Here is an 8,341-nt window from a genome sequence, read left to right as displayed (position 1 = left end):
CCTACTTTATAGTGCATATATATATATATATATATATAAAGAGAGAGAGAGAGAGAGAGAGAAAACGAACAATATTTGCCACCTTGCTACAGTTTCCATAGCAAATTTTAATTAAAGATTCTGAAGATATTTTTTTGCCAGTTTCAATTGCTGCTATTACCGGTTTGCTAATTTAAACCCAAACTTAAGATGATGTTTGGTACTTTTATAATATAATGTGATTATAAGTAATATGATTGTAGAAAAAATAACATTACTGTATTTGGTATACAAATAAAATAGTGATTAAAATGTATAAAAGATAATATTGCGATATTTGATTTATAAGTATTTTGTTAAGAATATAATGTTAATTTTCAAAATGAACCTTGTTTATTAAAATATAAATTTAATATATTTATATTTTTTATTATTAATTGTTATATAATATCACTTCTTAAATATATTTTTAATGTTATATATTTTATTTTCATTTCTTTAATATAATTTTTTATATTATATATTTTATTTTAATTTTTTACCTATATTATATAAATTTTATTTTTTATATTTTATTTATTTTAATTTTTAATTCATTTATTAAATATTTTATTTTTTACTTTTTATTTCAATTATAACATTATAAAATATTTTTAACAAAATAATAAAACTGAAGGGTAAAAATATTTTTAATAATATTGCAGAGTGCAATGTAATGTGATTGTATTGGTTTGAACTGTAATCACATTACATCTCTTGACTGTAATGTAATTGTATTATAATTTTACATTGCAGTGATCTATTATAAAAAAAACGCTACAATATAATTTAATTAAATATGTTACAAAAAATGTACTATCATTTCTCTTGTATCACACGCCACTTAAAATCTATAAAACTAGTTTGAAGAAACCATCATTGTCATTGGTTAGTAATAATTACATATATTAATTCTCTGGTTAAAAGAGTGATTATGGTAATTGATGTTGACATTTATTTCAAAGATTTAACTTCATATATATACACTGAGCCTAGCTTCCTTTTTTTTTTTTGACGTGAAATGTACATTTCCATCCAGGGAGGACTCATAATTGATCTTTATAAACAAGGCAAGCAGATAGCTGGGTAGCCCTCCAGGTTACTACGAATTGATAGCAGGGGAACCAATCGGATTCAACCAAAGTTGGACTGTCACCAAAACACTCATCCATTAATGGTTCCATTCTCTCACAACCATCATTTTCTTTTTATCTCTTCTTTGACAACAAGCACCTTATCTTTGAAGCCATCGATCATTTGAGTATGCGTGTATGGTTTATTTTTTTCTGTTTTAAGCAGCTAGAACAATAGTAAAAAGCATGATTGTTTTCATAATTTACAAAAAGAGAAAGGCCCGCGTGGAAGAAATTTGTGATTCGTTCCGTAGGAATCAATTATAATACAAGACTTTGAGGTAGGATGGCTGTCAATTTTCCATTGTCATGGAGTTTCCTAGAAAAGATTCCGATTTCAAGTTGGTCGGAGGTGAACATGGAGAATGATGCAACGGAATATTGAATGATTGGATTTTACTACAGGAAATCTCGGTTGAGTCTTTGTTTGGGAAGTAAGAAAAAACATCTTCCAACTTCCATGACAAGCAAATATCTAAGCTTTTGCACAGCAATGTAAAGGACATGGATCACTTAAGGTTCAGGCCAGGTAAGCGAAGGAGAAATTTCATGCAAGACCATTTCATGTCGACTGGACCTTGAATTTGATATAAAACCTTTCGAGGATGGGATTTTTGTTTTGAACATTTTAGGCTTGAATTGATTCAATTGAATGCTCCACACCGACTACCAGCATTCAAATTCTGTAGGCATTAACTGCATGCTTGTCTCTTGTAAGTCAATATCAAAGATAGATAGTTTGTAATTAATTTTTCAGTTTACAGTTTCTTTTTTTTTTTTCCCTGAATGATTTTATTTGTCATCTTGAATAGCTGTCAGTCACAATCAAACCTGGCTGGAAACTCTTTCTTCCATCAAAAATAAAGCCAAGAAAACAGCAGATGATATTAGCAATGGTTCGTCACATTTCTGTATATTATGTTAGTATTGATTGGTCCGCAAAGAGGATTAATATTGACCTATTGTCTTCTTCTGTTCTTTTTTAACGGGTTCCCATCTGATATATCATATGAATACATGCTCCTAAATGGGTTGATCCCACTCTGATGGTGGCTTTTTCTAGTGTTTTTTTCCCCTAAACCTCGCTCGCCAGCTAGATCTTGATTGAACCTGCCGAGCTTTTTACTGTCTCCTGGACCCTGCTCCTTGATAACTAAGCTTGGTATTTTTCTTTACTTCTCCTCAGACAGTGTTACACCATAAGTTTGAAATCAGCTTTGTTTTCAGTGATGGTGTAAAACCTCAAAGGCCCCACTGATTTGGTGCACAACAGCACAAGGCACTAGGCTGCCCCATGATCCATTTTCTGCCATTGCAAAAATCCTGTGGCTCAGTGGGCACGTACTGTTCTCAATCAAGAACCTTTGAGAAATCAAGAAGCTCGATATAGTGCTTGCAGATAATGGGCTCTGAACCCCCACTCTATATGTTTGCGTGCATCGACATAAATTAAGGTCCGAACAAGACATAGTTCCCCAATCGAATGATTAAAAAGGGGGGGGGGGGGGGGGGAGGTGATTGGTTACCTAGAATATGAAAGTACAGCCACCAACAAAAAAGTAGAAAGTTTAAATTCTCGATTATGACAGAAGAGTCTTGCCCTCATAATGGTACTAATCTTATAGTTTAACGCAAATCTACCTTTTTTTGCTCTTAATTAAGCTGTGATTCCCTCTTAAAATATGTTCTATTACCCTTCTTTAGAATTATATATTGTCCTCTACCAAAGCTTAATTGATATTTTAATGTTTCGAAGTCTCGAGAAAGGTTGATTTAATATCAAATCGTGTATATATATATATATATAAGTTAGATCCTCAGTGAGGTTACTGCTTAACCAATTATGCCATATTAAACAATGACAAGGAATCACAAATAAATATAATAGAAATATTTTGACACGTTTAGCAGCTCCTCGATCAACATAGAAAACGCATCTCATGACCTAATTTGAAAAAGCAAGAACCACTTTAATGCACAAATCATATTAAATTAGATTAGTAAGCTGTAAATGCCACGATTTACTCGTTGCTGATCACTCCTAAAAAACAAGAAAAACTATCTTTCTTTTCCCCCTTTTCTATATGATTTTTTTAAAGAAGATTTTGTATAGGACTTCAATTCTTTTTGATGGGCAAATTTGGAAGTTTGAAAGAAAACGATAGGCGTGGCAGCTAGATATAATTAGATAAAGTAGATATCTGATTTTTATTAATATTTATTTTTTTACAAAAAAATTATTTATAATGTTGTACTATATATAAAATAGTAAGAATAATTAAAACAAGTGAAGTATAATTTCACCTAAAATAAATAAAATATTATTTTACGTAAAATAATTAAAATAAGTGAAATATTACTTCATGTAGAACAAATAATTTAAGTGAAACAACTACTTTATACAAAATAACCACTTTACACATATGTTAATAATAGTAACTCAGAATAAATAGCAGAGTTTATAGATTACTTTCATTCTGAAATGTTCCGGAGTGGCTTAGATATGGAAGTAGTTAAGAAATGTTTTTCTTAATCTTTTCTTGAAATACAAGTGTTTTCTCTTTTTTGCTTTATTATCATATATCTATTCACATACAACTTCTAATGTACTTGTTCACATACATCTTCTTTTGTACTTGTTTAATAGCCTGTTTGGCCTAATTTTTTTTTAATTTAAAAACTATTATTAAGTTCTTATGAAAAATAATAGTTTTAGAATAAAGCTAAAACTGTTTGGTAAACTGTTTAACAAAATAAATTATATAAGCTCTAATTTCGGTTAAAATTACTATATAGGGTATTCATGCTATCTTCAATCACCTAATAAGTTATAATGTAATGCTTCAAATTTATATATAATTTCATATATTAAAATCAAATAAATCAATAAAAAAGGAATAATTTTCAAACTTGTATAGTAGTAATAGTATTAGATTTTTGTTGATCTAACAAGCAATCGGACCATGATGTTTCAATTCTCAAAAAAAAAAGAGAAAAGAGGAAACGATGTATTTAATATTAAAATTATTTTTGGTGAAAAGGAGAGAAAATCTTTAAATAGTATATAAATACAGTTTTGAATTTTAGATTTTTTTTCTCTTAATCTTTGTAAGAACAAAAAAATTTTAGATTTTGATATTCTGTTGTTGGGTCTTCTATTTTTTTATTAGTTTTTGTTGAGAGGTAGAGAAAAGCAATATCGTTATTTATGTTGAATAATGGTAATTTGTAGAAGGAAGGAGAGGAGAGGGAGATTAATTGAGAGATGGGTATTTCCTGAAAATTAATGTATTTTTAAAAGAAGAGAAAAAAAAAAGCTCATCCTTGGAGCTTTTTTTTAAGCTCTTTTTTTTAAATTTTGTTTTAAAAAAAAGTTTTTTTTTTAAGAACTTATTAAAAGATCATGTTTTGCCTGACTTTAGCTTTTAAGATGTAGATAAGCTAAAAAAAACTAAACCAAACATGCACTAAGTATATTTTTTTCTCTTTACTTGTTTTCGTATAGTTTTTTACACTTTTTTTATTACCTTCTATTCGAGAACAAGTATTATTACATCCAATTACTTCAACAATTATAAAATGAGTTTTTAATTATTACTCATTATATGTAATAAAATTATTTTTTTTATATTTACATAATGAGTTATAATAATAGCTACTAACATTAAACCTTTTCATAATAATTTCATTCATTACGTGCATTAAAACTTATTTTTTAAAAACTATTACTTTTGACACTATATATAAAATCTTCATAATTCATTTGAGAGATTTTAACTTTTTCAAAACTTTTCTCTAACTTTTCTTTAATTCTCTTTTATTTTTTAATTATTTTTTCTTATTCTCTTCTACTTATCACAATACTCTTTGTAAGTAACATAATTAATTTAAAAATTAATTAAAATTTTAATATCTTAAAATATAGTAAAATTGTCTTGTTAGATAAGATCAGCAAGAAGTCATCGACAAGCTCCACTTTTCCTTCTTTCTCTATTTAATTTCTCTCTCCCCCATTTTCTTTTTCTTCCTGATTTTTTTTTTAAATTTCTACTTTATATTTTAATTTCAAAAAAAAAATTCCTTAAAAATAAAAAAAATGGCTTGACACTTTTTAGACATATGATAATTATCGTGGCACTTGTAGGACAGTTGGCACGTCTTCGTTCACCATTTGAAACGCTTCGATTAACTGAGTTAATAAAGTATTCAATTTTCTTAACGTGATCAAAGTTAAAATACTTAATTACGATTTGTTTTGCCGATACCAAATCACACTTAATTTAAAAGCATGATTTAGTTTTTAAAATTTATTTATGAGTGCTTTCATGCTCTTAAAATTTAAATAAATCATATAATCAAGATTCAATTTTAATTCTTGCAAAAAATTAAAATTCGATTGTAATTTATATGACTTATGCATTTGTAATTAATAAAACTTGATAAATTTTATAAGGAATATAATACTACTATTAAGATTAAAAAAATGTTTGAAAACTTATAATCAATCAAATGTTATTATTTTAAAAAATCAATGGTAATAGTTATAAGCTCTCTCTCTCACAGTTGTTTTGGATGGAAATTGTTTATTGTTCAACATGTTAAAATAATCTTGTTAACCAAAAACCTTTTATAATTTCGTCATGTTGACAATGGTAAAGTTACATCTATTTTAAAAAAGCTAAAAAAATAAATAATATAAATTACAATTGGAATAGTTAATTAACTACCTCTGCCACCTTGTACAATTTTTTGTTTTTAAAATAAAAAAAAAGAACAAAAAAAGAAAGAGGTATCTACTTACCCAACCTTTAATTATATTTTTCAATAATTAAAATAGATTTTTCTTATTATTAAACTTGTCAAGATCACGAAGACTTTTAAAGTTAATCAAAAAAGAGGAGCGCTTGATCGTAAACGGACAAATGAGACAAGGTTTGAATAACGGAATTCTAAAAAGGGCAGTAGCATTGAGGAAAATATAACCTTGTTTTATTCTAGGAGAATATTGAGCAGTTAGGCATGAATATTTTTACTTTAACAGCTATGCTTTTGCGGTTGACCAAGTGATGGGCATTTATAAGCAGAAGTTTCTAGGTATACTTTTTCTTTAACAATATTAGGTAGTCTACTTTCCAATGCTTTCGGCTGTCTCCAAAGATGTAGTGAAAATCCATAAAAAAGCATATACTTCTCCAACTAATGTGTATAATCCTTATATTAATATAATTACATGCCTTTATGTTCATTGATCCAAATTTATGAAATTTTGGAAACAAATAACCCAATTGAATAGGAGATAAATATAAGTGATTGCAAAGAGTTCTTATGGTAAAGAGAAGAATATTGGAATAGTTCTTAGTGTTTTTGTGATAGGTGGTGAAGGATAAAATAATATGAAGGAAGCGATGGATTACGATGAATGAGAAGGGCTAAATAGAAAGAATATCTAGAGGAGCCTAGAGAGAGCTTTCAGGATAATATTTACTAAGTTTCTAGTGATTTCTGAGTGCTTCCCAACTTCCAAAACTCTTAAATTTATATTGAATGAAATTATTTTCTTAGGAATAGTTAAAAGAACACGTTCAATCATAAGAGAACATATTTATCATAGAAGAGCAGTTAAAGAATTACCATGTTACATTAGGTAATGAGTATAAGTTTTAGGTAATAGAGTTGTGACACTTGATAGTACACCACGTGTATTTTTAAGAAAAAAAGAAAAAAAAAAGATAAAGCACATATACTTCAAGAAAAAATTAAGAGAAAGTTCTCATAACTATCTTAATATTTGAATCACTAAGCCAAACTCTCTAAAACATCCAAAATGCAAATGTAACTCATTAGCCCTGCCACTTGTTCCGAGTTACTTTTATTTCCTTGAATAAACAACTATTCCATGCTTACTTCTGGACGCTTTTGCGTTTGAAACACTCTTGGGCATTTCTGCGCTTGGAACACTCTTGGGCACTTCCACCTGTGGAACGTACTTGGGTGCTTCCATGTTCGGAATGCCCTTGAATGCTTCTATGTTTGGAACACTCCTTGAAACGCCTCTGAGCACTTCCGCAATTAAAACAATCTTAGGTGCTTTCGAGTTTAGAACATTCTTGAACACTTTTGTGCTTGGAACACCCCTAGGTGTTTCTGTGCTTGGAATGCCCTTTGACGCTTCCGTACTTGAAGTGACCTCGAGCTTCTACACTGTAACGCCTTTGATGTAATTTTTACTGTAACACAATACTTCAAAAATAATAGTTAGTCAAAATTGAGCATCTACAGTGATAATTAACGTGAAACCAGATATAGATTCTCCCATTTAGATCCCTTCCTTTAGTAAAGAAGAAGGTAAATTTGGCAATTTGTATATTTGTGTCTTAATCTTGTTGTGTAAATATAAGATATTAACAGTTACATCGGTAAACATGAATATGTCATGATTAAGGAATCATGTCAGGATCTTAAACACGTACATGAATATATTTAATATATATATATATATATATATATATAACACGACATGAGATAACTAACACGTTTATTAAATATGTTGGGTTAAATTTTATATAACATGACACGATTAACACAATTAAAATAATTAAATTGAAATATGTACAAGTAAAATATTATTCTATGATTCAAATTTATAACAAAAAATTATAAATATTATAATATATACTAAATATAATAAATTTTAATATTAATAAATTTTAATTATTGTAAAAATATTAATATTTATATGCATCAATAAATGAGTTTTAGTTGTGTACTAAATGTATTTGCATGACACGTGAACACAATTAAATAAATAAGTAATAACCATGTTACAAGTTATACAAATACATAATAACATGATTAACTAATCACAAGGACAAACCTACATTCATGATAATTGTGTCACATGACACCACTCAATTAGAAAAATATTTATTTTAATATTATTTTTTAGAATTTTATATACTTAATAATATTAATGAACTCATTAATATTTTATAATTTTGTAAGGAGTGGTCAAAAAGTAGATTTTATTAAAAAATCTATATATTAATAATATTTAAATATTATCAAAAAATAATTTATTTATTAATATTAAATACTACATGAAAAGACACAAAATTTTCTTTTTATAATTTAAAATTTAATTAAAAACAAGTCAAAACGTAAACTACTCCCTCTCCAAAAATTCAAATCTT

This window comes from Theobroma cacao, chromosome 8, assembly GCF_000208745.1.
Source record: "Theobroma cacao cultivar B97-61/B2 chromosome 8, Criollo_cocoa_genome_V2, whole genome shotgun sequence".
Lineage (NCBI taxonomy): Eukaryota > Viridiplantae > Streptophyta > Magnoliopsida > Malvales > Malvaceae > Theobroma > Theobroma cacao.
Note: the sequence above shows the minus strand (reverse complement) of the source record.